Here is a 13,966-nt window from a genome sequence, read left to right as displayed (position 1 = left end):
GTTTTGCATGGCTAGGACTAACATATACCTCTAATAGCTCGTCAGGAAAAGGATAGCGTTAGAAACATGGGGGGTCTCAATTGCTTGAGAGTTGAATATTTCAATAAAAATGTTTTGTGAATTGTGCCAAACAATGTAAAATGTGGAGTGAGCAAACAATTTTAAACTGACTGAGAAGCAAATTGTATATTTGGTGGAGGTTTCCAATACAATATACTTGGGTATTAAAATGTAAAATTATTCTGAATACTTTCCTTTGAGAAAACACTGTGACAATCAAAGACAGCAGCTTGATGGATGTGAATGAATGAGGATCATAAATTGAGGTACTGCAACTGGGATTGTTACATTAATAAGAATGAGATTATCATAGTGTTAAATCCAGCTATACATTTAAAAGTATGCACTGGGAATAAATGCATATTATGTAATATGTCTTTGTCTTCTGCTTTCAGCCCAGCACTACCCCACCACACTGCAATTATGAACATTGGAAGATTCTGACAGTCTCACATGAGAAGCAGTTTTCAGAGGTAGGTTTATTAAATGAGTTGTCCCTTGGCTTAGTAAGTGGTAAACAATTACTATATAGCAATTGTTACTGAATTATTATATTCTTTTAACACCGGTGAATTGATTTGAAAGAAGAAAAAACCCCTGTACAATAACATTGTCTCATAAGAAGTATTTAAATGAGAACCCTCTCAAAAATCCCTTTCTGTTCAGTGGGATTGTCAACCAAAGTTGATAAAATGTTTGTCAATGCTACTTTAATCTAACATTGCATTTTTTTATTTTGATCTTTCCTCGTAGGCCCTTAGGTGCACATCAACAGGTAGATACTAGTGAAAAATAAAGATACTGGAAAGCTGGTTAAAAAGGTTTAAATTACATATATTGTCTTCAAAATATGCTGTTTCAGGGCTATGGGTTAATTCTGATAATTCTCAAAAATTCAGATAACATTTGAGTATTTTTGAGATTTCAAAGTTCTTTTTGTTACTTTTGACCAGAAGAAAGAAAAGAGAGTAGGAGGAAACTGAAATACCAGTTAAAACCAAACCAGCCCCAAATCTGAATGCTTCTATTTGGACTAAAGACACTGGGACATGTTGCAATAATATTTGAATACTCTGGTTTTGTTCCAGTAAAGGACAAAAATATATTTCAAAATGTAAACTGATATGGAATGCAACTGTCTACTTAAAACTAGGTTAAGATTTTTTTACATAAATTTGAGTCTGCATGTTGATGTTTTGTGTCAGCTATTGGGTTCTTAATGCTTGCATCAAGAGGTATTTTTTTTATCTGAGAATTCAGCAAAACTGAAGACTGATGGTCAGTAGTTTCATGCTTTGATAAACTTTCAGAGATGAATAATTCAGATGATTCTACAGGAGACCTGTGTTCCTGAGCCTTCATTCCTTTGTTGGTTGCTGCTCCTTCTTTATTATCAAGGCCTAGGTGCATGAGTAATATCAAATTTGTGTTACCTCTTTTTTGGTACTTCTCAGACTGACAAATGTGATTTTTTGTTTTATTTTATTCTTTAATTTATTGTTTTTATTTAAAATAAAGGAATTATTTCTTAATTAAATAAATGCAAAATGTTTTGGGGTTTTGAGGAACATGGCATTAGCTTTGTATTTTTTCCAGACAAAATATATTCATATTTTCCATCTAACTAGAAAAAAACCTTCATTCAACTTTCCTTAAAATAATATTCATTCTTCAACATTAATCCAAGTGAAGCAGATCTTAGGAGATCTCAGATGAAGTTGTTAGATTTTGACACCTGTTTAATCTAAACCAGGACCTCAGGTATAGCCTCTAGTTCCAATTCAAAATCAGTGCTCTTGTAAGAACAGTCTTGTCATATTTTTTTTTTCTGTTTATTATATACTGAAAACATTATTGGTGAAATAGTGCAATTGTAAACATAATCCTCCACTTTACAGTCTATCACCTTAATATGAGACCAAAATAGATATTCCATAATGTGTGATAAGCAAATAATGGTAGCATTCCCAAGTTCATCCACCTGTATTTTGTCTGTGTTATGTGAGCTTACTAGAGATCAGTCCCTACAGCACACCAAGAGAGCCAAAAGATTTGCTGTTGCTGGTTATTGCCTTGCTGTATATATCCTGCTTTTTGTTACAGCAGAGACACCAATAGGTCCCTTCTGGGTTTGTGAAAGGGAACAGCTCTAACACATAAACCACGTTTGTCGTCCTATCTTCCCACTAGTAGCTAACAAAGAAGCAGCTTTGCAAAGAGTGTCTCAAGTGAAAATTGCATTTTGATTTCACAATCTGAATTGCTTAGTAGTGTTTCTTCAAAAGCATCTGTGCATGTTAACTGCCTAGCTACTACCCTGGGTATCTAGCTGTTCTATGTCTGGTTATTTGTAAGGAAATTCTCCAATGAATAAATTACCAGAAGCATTCTTATGGAAAGGAAAATAAAATCCTTACATTCTCCTTAAACATTTATATTCTATTCTGAGTCTTGAAACTGCCATTCTAAAGTCAGGATGAGAGTCTAGGTAGGAGTCTGGAGTGAGAGTCAGGTTACTTAGCAATATTTTCCCTCTATAGTTACAAAGAATCCAGCTGACAAAAACCCACAACAAACCCAAAAAAACACCACCCCCCCCCAAACAAAACACAACAGGAAAGCTCTGGAATCCATCCAGAGCTTTAAATTGCTATTAAAAAATGTAACTGTTTTACACCAGTGATATTTTTCCTCACTAACTGGTTGTGATAACTGCATGTGCAGGATGTTGGCCTATAAGCTCCTGGTCATGTGATTTATAAGTCTGTCAAGCTTTATTTAAGTCATGCCGTAGCTCATACTTTATAAAATATATTTAAAATTGTGTGTATTCATGCCTTTCAGGTATGTCTACTATCATAGGGGCTGAGAAACAGGATAATTAGTCCTTACTGAGCATAGTGATGGCAAGTTAGACTGATCATTTAAAAATTAGTTTGGGTATTTCTGTGTTGCAGAAAGATTGCCAAAGCTTACTGAGAAGGAATTGAAGCTTGTTTTTCCCCCTTCCTCCTTCTCCTCTTCTTCACTGGCAGTAGCTGTGACTCAGTCTTACCGCTATGCAGTCCCGTCCTGCCTCCCCTCTGCCTGCATCTGTCTCAGGCTGACTCAGTCCTCTTCTCTTGTTCTCATTATGCACTCTCTATGATTTCTTTCATTTTTTTTAATACCTGGTTCAGTGAATGAGATAAATGCAATCTCAAGGTACCCAAATAAGAACTGGGCAGATATTTCTCTCTAGTGCTGGGATTTCCAGAGTAGCTTGGTGTTGCGTGTCCGGCTTTCACTGCCCTTCGTACCCAGACTCCCATACACACCTCCTTTGAAAACACCACCTGGAATTTATATGCTCCCCTAGTATTCTGTAGTCAGCAGGTCCCTGAAGGACTGTTTCTCACTGACAAATGGTGCAGCCCCTAACCAGACTTCTCCAGGGGTGAAGGTGTTCCAAATCAAACACCTTCTTGCTTGCCTCAGTCTGACGGTCTCTTAATCATGCCACTGTGATTCTGTGTGGAGTCACGCTCCAGAGCAGTCTGACTTAAACACCAGCAAACCACCCCTACCATTAAGTTGTCTTACTGCATAACGGCAGGTGCATGCCTCCAACCTGGAGAGAGCAGGTGTTTTCTTAAAATTGCTTTGGCGTTGGAGAAATTACAACATAGGACAATATCCTAAGATGTTTTTAAGCATAAAATGACCGCCTGCAATAGTTGTTTACAAAAGTGCTAGGTATAGGTTAAATTCTCTTTCTGCCCCAGTAGTAAGCATAATATATTATTTCAGTAGAAACTTGAGGACTTTTTATTTTAATTTTGCCTGAGCATTCTGATTTGACAGATGTTTTTATTAATGTGTTTCTGGTGTTGGGGAATGAAATCAGATTACCCAAAGATTTTTCTGTTTGCTAAATCTGGTTAGAATGATGATAACACAGACTCTGTGCAAGAAACAATGTGATGATGACATAATATATGTCTGAAATGATGTAGTGTTTTCACAAATCACAAGGTGAAGGGATAGCTTATCTTCAGATTTTAGCACTTGCTGCTGCAGTATGAATTATATTGTATAATCTTTACTTCCATTCTGAAAATTGTCAGCAGTCACATATATTCAATTTAGGGGAAAAGCATATAAAGTAAATTGGGTTAAAAAAACTAACTCTGCACTTTGTAATGTTGATTTAATAGAAAGCAACATGAAAAAATATAGTAATGGTAGAGCATAAATGTTAGTGTTATGTATAAATAAATGTCAGGCATAAGTTTCCTTCTAAATTTTTCTAAAGAACTGAGTTAGGATGGATGTCCCTTGTGACAATAAGTACAGAATATCTGACAAATGCCTGGCAAACAAGAAGTTTGTCAGAAAGCAGGTGATAGGAAATCATGTAACATTCAACACAGATCTCTCCTGAGTAATCTTCCCTCATTGCTCTCCGCCAGATTAGTGCAGATGAGAATGATCATAATGATGGACATTTTAGGTCCCCCTAGAGACAGAGGGCTGGGAACTGGAGAAAACCTACATCTGTGAAGTTTCTAAGGAGCATGGGGAAAGCTCAATAAAGAAACTCAGAGAAGAACAAAGACCAGATGGTGCTCTGACTACCAGATTCAGAAATTGAAGGATTTTCTGTCTAAGTAAAGGTTCCATTCTTTTATCCTAATAAGATAAATAAGTTAGAGTTTACAGTTACTTGATACAAAGCAGATAAACCTCTTGCATGTTAATTGTCCCACTCTCCTTCATCTTCAGAGTTTCATTGTAGTGATATTCTTAAGATGAATATGAGGTGTAAAACCATGAAGAACTCATTTAACCATTAAATGTGAGAGACTGGTGCACTGTTTTTCTCATTGAATTATGATAACAAGTGTACAGGTGACAGTTTTGACATGTCTGGTAAACAGAGAAGTATTATATTATTGTTCATTATCTCATGAATTGTAAGGATACTTCTTAACTGTGGTTCCCATTTTCTCTTTGAAGTAATGTTTAGCTAGACTTAACCAAATATATGTTCTGCCCAAAGATACTGTATGAAGAAAATAATAAATTATGCTTTTAAATTACAGTAAACCAAAGATTAATAGAATGATCAATAACTTAATTTTCAGGTGTCCTAAAGGTGTCAGTAAAATATATGTTTTCTCATGCAATCTGATTTGTATGTTTAGGCAATTTTAGAGAAGATCACATAGTAATGTCAATTGCTCTATCCATAAGAATAAACATATGAAGATGTTTTTGCGAAGGATGACTGCTTCTAAGGTTGAGAAAGCTAAACTGATAATTTCATATTTACAGAATGCATACTCTTAAGTCTGTGATCAAAACTGTTAGGAAAAATTGTAGTGTTTATGCTCTTTATTTGTAGTGGTTATATCTTCTGCAGTCTTCATCTTGGAAGCAGGAGGAGAGAGCTGTCCTAGAGGGGAGAGAGAAGCTGGGAGAAGGGTCAGCATCTCAGGGGTAGTCAGCTTGTTCAAATTATTCTTTTTAGCAATTGAACACCAGGGTCCTGATAGCAACTGTGGGGCTGCAACCTCTCCCCTGCCCTGATGACTCTGTACAGTATTTCTAATTCTTTCATAGTGTCATTAATACGCACACACACACATACAACACATTCTAATGTTAGCTTTGTCCAAATTCATGATTGCAATGCTTTCATAGACGTCACTAGATTCTTGTGAGAAGGGTAAAGTTGAAGGGGGGGGTGGTTAGTGATGGAGTGGCTAACCTGATGGCTGGCCGGTGGAAAGTTTGAGAACACCTATTAAAATGTCTGCACCTGAGTGCTGCTCACATCTATGAAATTTTTAAGATATATTCCAAATTAGCTTAGTGTGAAATATGATTCTGAGGTGATTCAAATTTTGTGGATCACAGCAAAAAATGGCCAATAAAATGGTAATACTAGTAAGAAAGAAAGTTACAAAATGGTTGTTAAGAGCATAACTCAACCCAAAAATAGTTCTTACAAAACCAAAATTGCCTTTTACATGGTTTTCAGCTGTAATATCTCAGAATAACTAACTTGGAGTATTTTTAATATACTGAAAGAAATAAATTATTTCATTGTAACCTTGAAATTTTTGTCCCAAACATGTGACTATTTTTAGGCTAATTGAATAATAATGGAAATTTGGTGGTATTGTTTCAATTTCATTTCCTACCATTACTAAAAGGAACCTAAAAAAAAAATCAAAAAATATTTTGGTAACTACCTGGATTTATCTGTGCATTGAACCAGGAATGTATGTGTACAGTTCTGTTAATTTTTATGTGAAATACTTGGTATTTATATTATTTTATTTATAATTACTATAGTTTGTCATGTAGTGAGGAAATGGCATGCCAAGGTTCTTCTTTCTTTCCTTTCTAGATTTGCAAACCTTGTATGAAAGAGAGATAAGCAAGAAATTTTTATAAAACCCTATAGATTCTGCTCATGGAGATTTGGTTGGTAAATTTTAAAGGTTCCTTATATAGAAAATGCAATTACCTGAAATGTCAGTGCTCACTTGCATTTAGTTCCTATGGGGCATTTGAAATTCATGAAGTAGGTATGTTTTTTATTTTGCTCAGGCTAAGCACCAAGGCAGCTTGTTCTATGTACTCCAACCACTGCTTGCTACAATGAAGTTGTGAAGTTTGGTTAACAAATCTTACTAAAAAAAAATTTACATCCTTTTAGAGTAATTTTGCTAGTGCCATTGGAAGTAATGACACCTAAACTGATTGCATTACTGATAATTTTATTGTGGTTTAGAGTTTGGCAACTCTGTGCATGCTTCTGCCAGCTGGGTCTACAGACCAGGTTGTTTAAAGAACAGCTATACACAGGAAAAAGTCACTCTTCTTTCTAAATACCAAGGTGTATTTTCTACAAATAGTAAGCTTTCTGTTACAAGTAACAAGTGTAAAATAAAAGAGGCTAATTCTATCTAGTTTGCCCTTTACTAATGCAGCCAGTTTTCCGTGGGTTATCTTTCACACAGCCACAGAAAGGAAAATTTTTTCTTTGGTTGGAAAATATGATTACAAAATCAGAAAAAAAAATGGCAGAACTAAATCATGGGTTTGGTAGGTTCTTTTCTTTTTGGAGGGGGGTTGCAGAGGGGCAAGGCTTCATATTCTCAGTATTTCAAGTTGGCAGCATCCTGTTAAATTGTTTTGTGAGAGCTAGGAGTTTGTTGGTTGATGAATGCATACTCTGTACTGTGTGATACCATGCATATAAAATGGTTTATTGAGCAAAATAAGCAATTCTCTGCAGTCTCTGTCAGACAACTCTACATTTCTCTGCAGTCTCATAACTGGCAGCTATGACCAGCAGAGTCCACTTGTGCATTTGCAATGCCTTCTCTCCATTTCATATAATTTAACCCCGAATACCTCTTTAGTAGTGCACACCTGTCACTTGTTTTGTTAGTAGGAATTTTTTTATACTCTAATTATGTGGTATATTAGACACAAAGCATTTAACAGCAATATTTAAATGTGAAGCTTAGGCTGTCATAGACCTTTCAGTTATCTCTCTAATATCTTATGTGAAGCTGTTGTTGCTTCCTAATTAGTAAACATATAATTTTCTAACCATTATTTTCAGTAAGCAAAGGGAGGACTCAGGCAGTGTGTGCTGTTTAGTTACTGCCTTTAAAGGAACAAAATTTATGCAATTTATTTTTATCATCTAGTTTTCATATTTTCTAAATGAAAAAGTGTCACAGAAACATGGGGACCCTAACTTTTAAGAAGTTATACTCTTATTTGAGATTTTTTTGTCCCTGCTAAGTGCATTCTTTTATTCCATCCTTGCCACTGATTTTGTAGCTTTTATTTATTTGTCTCAAAATGCATAGGCAGAAAAAAATACAACATAGCAGAACCATTGCAATTTCATCCAATATGTCAAACTGATTTTCAGAATTTAAAATGGTCTTGTTTTTCTGGTGTACAGTTTTTAACAGGATAAGATTTCTGCACTCTTAGATACTCTTCCAGCATCCTTCATTAGTGTTAAGTATACTGAAAATAAAAAGAATAGAATCTATACCTACCTCAATGATAGCTCTGTGATTCTGTGCTCATTATTTTCCAAATCTGAACAGAGTCAATATTCAGTTGAAGGTGAGAGGCTGATCAAAATCAAGACAATCTTTTTAAGGTATGCCATAGAAACAATGGTCTGTTGACAGTTACTAGGGAATTTTGTGATAATGAAGTAAATTCAGAAGTTAAAAAGGGGTGCACAAGGCTAAGCATGTTGAAAGCTGTTGTGCTGTTTCTGCCAGGGCTGACCCCCTTCACTGGGGAAAACTCTTCAAAAAGCCCTAGAGTCCTTGCTGAAGAGGAACACTATGCAGAAGTACAGAAAAAGTGATGTGTTTTCTCCTATTGTCTTTCAGGTGGCTGTGTAGTGGTATCCTGGATTAGTATCAACAAGAAAATGCCAGCAGATGACTAGGTCAGTTTTCTATTTTCTTTATTTTTTTAAATGGTATTAGGAAGAAAAAGTTTCATATTACAAAATTAATTATTGAGTGAATCAGCCTATTTTTTGGTAAGTTGACAATGCATTATGTTTTCCACTAGTAAGATATTAAAATTTTAGGATTTCTATTTGAAAATCTTCTCAGCACTTTCATACATTAAAATCCAACTCTACTTCCCTAATAAAATTGTTAATTTGTGACTATTGTGAACTTGTATAGCATGGATCAATATTTATTTTCTAAACTGGCTTCTCACTGGACTTATTGAAATAAAAAATCTGTAGAAAAAATCCTTGTTTCAATTGAGCAAGAAGGTGCTTGAATCTTTTTGCTGTATTTCGAGAATTTGAAGGCTCATATGAAGACTTAAAAAGACGTAGACTTGCCTAAGGCAATGAGTAATAGTTTTTATGGTTTTCAGTCAAAAAAATCTGCACTAGGAGTAAGAACATTTCAGTTATTCCAGTCGCTAAAAGAACAGTTAAGCTTTTGAGAGGTTCACAGTTCTTGGCTTCCAAAGGCAGATTATTTAGACCCATTTTGGTTACTTTGATACACAGGCACAGAATCAGACTATCTAATGACACTGAAGGATCTGACATGCTGGTTGAAATTCTTTGTCTATGGGGAAGTGTCTGGGGCAATATAAGATTCCCTCAGGGTGTCCAAGGCATCTGTGCAGAACTAGGAAATATGACACAAGACCAACAGGAGACCCATGCTCTTCTAAAATGTCAACCAAAGGCCAAGCTAAAAGCCCTAAAGCATCTGAAAGGTACTAGATGCTTATATATGAGCAAGTGTATCATCTCCTCCAGACAGAAAGTTGGAGAATGGCACAGAATCACAGAATATGCTGAGTAGGAAGGGATCCACAAAGATCATCTAGTCCAAGCCTTAGTCTTGCACAGGACCATCCACCAAGAGTCACATCATGTGTCTCATAGTATCCTCCAACTCCTCTTGAACTCCAACAGGCTTGGTGCTGTGACGACTTCCCTGGGGAGCCTGTTCCAATGCCCAATCTCTCTCTGGGTGAAGAACCTTTTCCTAATATCCAACCCAAACATCCCTTGACACAACTTCAGACCATTCCCTTGGGTACTCTCACCAGTCACTATAGAGTAGAGATCAGTGCCTGTCTCTCCTCTTCCCTTCACAAGGAAGTTGTAGACTGCAATGATGTCTCCCCTCAGTCTCTTCTTCTCCAGGCTGAACACACCATGTGACCTCAGCCACTCCTCATGGCTTCCCTTCAAGGTCCTTCCCCATCTTAATTTCCCTCCTTTGGACACTCTCTAATGGCTTAATATCTTTCTTATACTGTGCTTCCCACAACTCACACAATATTCAAGGTGAGGTCACATCAGAGCAGAGCAGTGCAGGACACTCCCCTCCCTTGACCAGCTGGTGATGCTTTGCTTGATGCCCCCAGGACACAGTTGGCCCTCCTGGCTGCCAGGGCACTGCTGACTCATATTCCAGTTGTCATCAACCAGGGCCTCCAGGTTCCTTTCTATGGCACTGCTTTCCAGCATCTCATTCCTCAGGCTCTTACTGAAGCCGTGAGTGGATAGATAGTGTGGTTTTGAAGATTTTGTTTCCACACTTTCTTCCCTAAGCTTTCCCTTTCCAAACCTTCAAACTGTTAACCCCATTTTTTTTTTTTTCTTCTTTTTCTGCATGTGACATTTTGGCTTGGTAGATGTAAAGATATATATTTGGTTTGATCTAAAACATTTATTTCCCCATTTTTTCCATTTGTAAATATCTTCCAAATTCTTAAAGATAGTTTTGTTGGTTTATCCATTGGAATTGAACATGAGCCCTGTCCCTAACTGAAACTGTGGAGACTGCCCTGTTTTGTGTGTTTTGTTTGTAATAAGTTACATAGACAACCCTTACGATGCAGCTGTTGGATGTAGTCATGACTGACTGCTCAGAAGCACAAGGTAAGAGCACAGAAGCAGAAGTTCAGCTTACTGAGGGAGAGAGTCACTAAAGGAAACTCAAACATTTGCTGGTATAGTGGAAGGGGCTCTGTTTTATGATATGATAATGAATAAACTCTCTCCAAATGAGGTCCCTGTCTTCCCTATAATGAGCAGAGAGAGCTTAAATAACCAAGGAAGAGTAGATGACGGTGTGTCCCTAAACTAAGGGTTTTTTTCTGATCATGACTTAATATTTTAGTCCATAACAGTCCAATATTTTTTTCCATAACAGAACATGCACTATAATTAGAAACAAGTTGTAATGAAAATGTTTGAAATAGAAATATTTTATTCCCTCCTGTTTTGGACATTTTTTAAATGATATAATTAAAAGAAGTTACCGGGCACTCATGACACAGAATTTGCTCTACATATCTGCAAGCAGAATTTTCAAATCAGCTGGCTGACTGGGGTAAGGACCTCACAGGTGAATTCCACATGAACTGTTGCTTATTAGATCTTTCCTGGTTTCTAATGTCGCTTTTACAATGTTAGCTGGTGCCACCTAGAACTGGAGAAATGTTGATTCATTCAAGTTTTATGGATTAATCAGTATAAGAATCAGTACCTCAGAGACTCAGAAATGTGTGCAAACTCTGCTGTTCCATTGCCCACAAATCTCAAACAGGTATTTCGATTGAAATTCTTGTGTGGTTTTTTTTCCACTGAATGGCTAAGCAGTAAGTGAGAGATTGTGGCAGAAGTAAAAGTTGTTTATTTTCAGTGACAGAGAAAGTGGGAAAGGAGGCCATAGGGACTGTTTTAATCTCTCCTGCATGGTTATGGTGAATATATCCATTTTTGCCTCTTTTATTTGTTTGGGGGTTTTTTGTCCACCAGAAAAAAACAAGTGCTTTATTTATTGTCCTGTTGTTTCCTGAATTAAGTGTGTCTCCTATGGACCTCTTACATGCAGATTAAAAAAAAAAACAAAAACAAACCAACAACAAAACCCCAATTGAAATTCATCTGTTTTTCTGTGATTTTGATTTTTAAGTGAAGAATATTACAATAATCAATGCAAAATAAGGAAAATGCTAACCTGTGATGTATCTAATAATCTGCAACTGGAATGGATTTGTCTGAAATTTACTCTGTTGTCTGTTTTCTGCTGTTCAAGAGTTGTACATAACAAACATAAAACCCCCACAATTAAGCTATATTTGCTTTTTTCTCATGAGATGAAGGTAAGGATGCTGGAATGTGTGAAGGATTTCCTTTGCTTCACCTGCTCTCTCATATGTTTCCTGGCACACTTGTGCATCCCCTGTTACACTTGGCTTCCTACCATCCCTTCAGATTAGACCTGCTGAAAAGAATAGCTTAAGTAAAGAAATATTTATGATTAATGATTAATTTTGCTGCCCGCCTTCAAAACTGAAAGCTTTTTGGAAGGAGGAATATAATTATCTACTTAGAAGAGACTTGCAAAGTGTTGACCCTTTTTCAACATGGACATGTTTTCATATTTAGTCTCAGTGGGAAGAAACAGCTATCCCACCCCAAGGTAATGATGAGTAGGAGACAGTAAGATACCTTTGGCTAAAATTCCCTGAGACTGATGGGGTAAAAAAGCACTTGTACAAAACCATAGTAAATGAAAGGTGTGATTCAAATTACTTTAGAGAATATAAACTAAAAGGATCTTAACTGTGAAAGAAATTAAGTAGCACTGATAGCATATTAATCGGTATCAAAAACAAATCTTCAGTATGTCCCTGTTCCAACAGTTATATCTGTGTTCTTTTAATGGAGAACTGCCCAAATTCTGACTTATTAAAACATGCATTTTCTAAAATTTTGGCCCAGGTTTACCTTTTGTGCACTGAAAACTAAAGTACAAGAAACTATGTGTTAAAGTACAACCACTATGATTGTTGAGACGATCATATGAGTTAAATAACTTGGTGATTTTTAAATCAATTTTCTTTTCTTAGGTTGTCAGAAGCCTGCCTATTTAAACGCCAATCTAATACACTGGAACTGGTTTTGATACATGTCAAGTAGAACTGAAATCCTTGGTTCATTTAAGGTAAATACAAACTATGTAAGATATTTTCTTTATGGTCTAAAAGGAACTATTTTCAAACTAATTTTCTTTCTGAGTACCTGTTACTTTGTAATATCAGAGTATCCACTTTATATTCAGAGATACTCAGCACAAGTGCTTTAAAACTAGACAAAAGAATGTCTTGATGCATTGCAAAGATCTGGAATTGCTGTTTTAAGCACGAAACTCATCTTACACTTAACAGAGGAACTAGAAACAAAGCTGCATAAAATACAAAATCCCACTGCTTAACAAGTGCTTTATCTCGATGTGGGTCTGCTTCATGGTCCTTGCTTTTACTGAGCAGTTGTGTTATGATCTAAGAGCCACAGGTCCTCTTTGTGCCATGCATAGTACAAACTTGTAAGGAAAGGGACAGTCCCTGGATGAAGTGTTCAGGTGTGCTAGGCTTTGCATTTGTGCTTCTGGGACCTAAAAATGTGTTAAGCTCTATGTTTATTTACTTGTGTTATCTGATAATATGCAGAAGAGTCATCAAGTGAGCTGTTCATAATCTTTCAGACAAACCTCTGTGTTATCATAGTAGTAGCAGCTGCAATAACACTGAAATGCAAATAGTGCCCAGAAAATCCTATTTGCTGCCTCATTATCTGGATCTGGATCCAGGTTTGGTTTTGTGGTTTGTCTTCAGACTCTCTCAAAATCTTTTTATTGAAAGGCACACTGAGTGTGATATTACACTACTCAAATTACAACTGTAAATACATCTGTATCCTGTCCTTAGGAAATGTTTCTGTAAGATTTTGGTTCCCTTTGCTTAAAACCCAACTTTGGTACAAATATCTTTGATAATGATGCTTAATATTTTTGTACTGTATAAGAGTAAAATAATGAGGCAACCTCAGGAACCACAGCATTAGCAGCAGAACTACAACTTCTGTAGAGTTTGCACTTTCTTTGTATTTATGAGGTGCCTTTGGTGATAATCTTTAAAAATTAATTTCAAGTTCTGTTTTCTTCGCTATGCACTGCTAGGAGCTAAAAATTAAGGTTTGGAATAATCATTGCTATCCTACACTGATTAGCCCCTTCAAGTAAGAGAGCTTATTCATACACTGTTAAAAAGTCTTTGGATTTTTATGGGGTTTGATTACTGTTGTTTACATAATTTTCATTCTTTTTGTTTTTCCTGAACTTCCGTGTGACACATACTTGTTAAGTAAAGTCAAGAATGCCTGCCTGAAACACCTGTTCATTCAAATTTCTTGGGATAGTGCAGACAGAATATCAGGTCAGATCTAGTTGAGACACTAGCCAGATTTTGATCTCAGTTAAACATGTGTGTTTGAAATTGATGGCAGTGGCACTTATCTCAGATTTATATCCATGTA

At 36.2% G+C, this 13,966-nt stretch overlaps 1 long non-coding RNA gene across 1 annotated transcript; it reads left to right on the top strand.

Annotated features, from left to right (window-relative positions):
- The first annotated feature begins 468 nt into the window (after positions 1-468).
- Positions 469-12,597, top strand: LOC126652165 (uncharacterized). The gene is made up of 3 exons (XR_007631897.1): positions 469-533; positions 8,484-8,542; positions 12,502-12,597. It is a non-coding gene; the product is annotated as an uncharacterized LOC126652165 (long non-coding RNA).
- Positions 12,598-13,966: the final 1,369 nt, after the last annotated feature.

This window comes from Myiozetetes cayanensis, unplaced genomic scaffold (assembly GCF_022539395.1).
Source record: "Myiozetetes cayanensis isolate MyiCay16 unplaced genomic scaffold, myiCay2020 scf7, whole genome shotgun sequence".
In the NCBI taxonomy this organism is placed as follows: Eukaryota; Metazoa; Chordata; class Aves; order Passeriformes; family Tyrannidae; genus Myiozetetes; species Myiozetetes cayanensis.
This window is presented reverse-complemented; position numbering and strand designations above follow the sequence as displayed.